The sequence below is a fragment of the Dipodomys merriami genome, unplaced genomic scaffold, assembly GCF_024711535.1.
Source record: "Dipodomys merriami isolate MVZ:Mamm:240054 unplaced genomic scaffold, mDipMer1.0.p SCAF_1096, whole genome shotgun sequence".
Classification (NCBI taxonomy): Eukaryota; Metazoa; Chordata; class Mammalia; order Rodentia; family Heteromyidae; genus Dipodomys; species Dipodomys merriami.
The window spans coordinates 130,326-131,569 of record NW_027202378.1 but is presented as its reverse complement, the minus strand read 5'-3'; positions in this window follow the sequence as shown (position 1 = coordinate 131,569).

Genomic DNA, 1,244 nt, shown 5'->3' with positions numbered 1-1,244 from the left:
TACAGTAATTGTAAGGTAGTGAATGCATAACGTTTCAAACTTGTTACTCCTCCCTCATTTTTCTCACAGTTTTCCTTTACCCCTTCACCTCTCACAAGTTGTAAAGTACATTTCCAACATATTGTATTGTGAGTATTGCTATTACATTGGTTTTCCCCTTGTCCTTTGTATCACCATTTTGTTGTTCCTCTTCCCTTCCCTAATTAAGGAAAATGTATACACAATACAAAATCAAATATAGCAGGGATAAACCATATGGGAAAACTCAATGAAAACAGAAATCACATAGTACATCAAAAACAACAACCACAAATGAAAAAATCTGTTTCCATATTTTGGAGTTCATTTGGCTCAGCATATGCTTATATGGTCATATACGCATAACAAAGTGACTAGAAAATAATAGTTGCATGAATACTATATCATGACAACATGTTAACTTTTTGATGGTTAAGGTAGAATGAGGATAGGTGAATTTGCAGTTCTGATAAAGGAATTTCAAAGGAGTTTTAAAGTTATGACAGGTAAATTTTAATCTTTCATAATTTTTAACAACCCAGCCAATTAAGAAAATTTAAAATTGCCTGGGAGAATAGGCTTTCATGCAAAGAAATCCATGGAGACTTAGTAAAGAGGGTGCAATGTGGGTGAAGATGGCTCTTTTTCACACTAAACAAACCTCTGAAACCCTGCTGTAAATCCTGAAGGTTCCCTTGAGAATTGAAGTAACACAGGAAATATACTCTCACTGTGTGAGACAAGGTTGTAGTGGAATTTGAATTCAAAGTTCTTAAAAAAAAAAGACATAAAATATGTGAATTAACCTTTAATTACCACACAGTAATTCTCTGAAAAACATAATTTGGGCCAAAATATTTAGGAAGAAATTGTCCTCCACAATGAAAGAAGGTATTGGGTTTACACTTTTCTGTTTGTAACACTTTCTCCAATGTCTTTGCACGTGAAGCAGTGAAACACAGAAAAAAAATCTGATTGGATACTTCAAACCAATTATTTCACATTTCTAAGTAGCTCACAAAAAATAATATCCTTATTAACATGAGATAGTGAAGATTTCTCTTATTACATAAGCAAAAAGTTTTGGGTTCAGAAAAGAATTGAACAGGGTTGGGAAGGTGGCTCAGTGGTACAGCCCTTGCCTTGCATGCATGAGGCTCTGGGTTCGATTCCCCAGCACCGCATATGCAAAAAGAAAAATAAGGCAGAAGTTGCGCTGTGGTTCA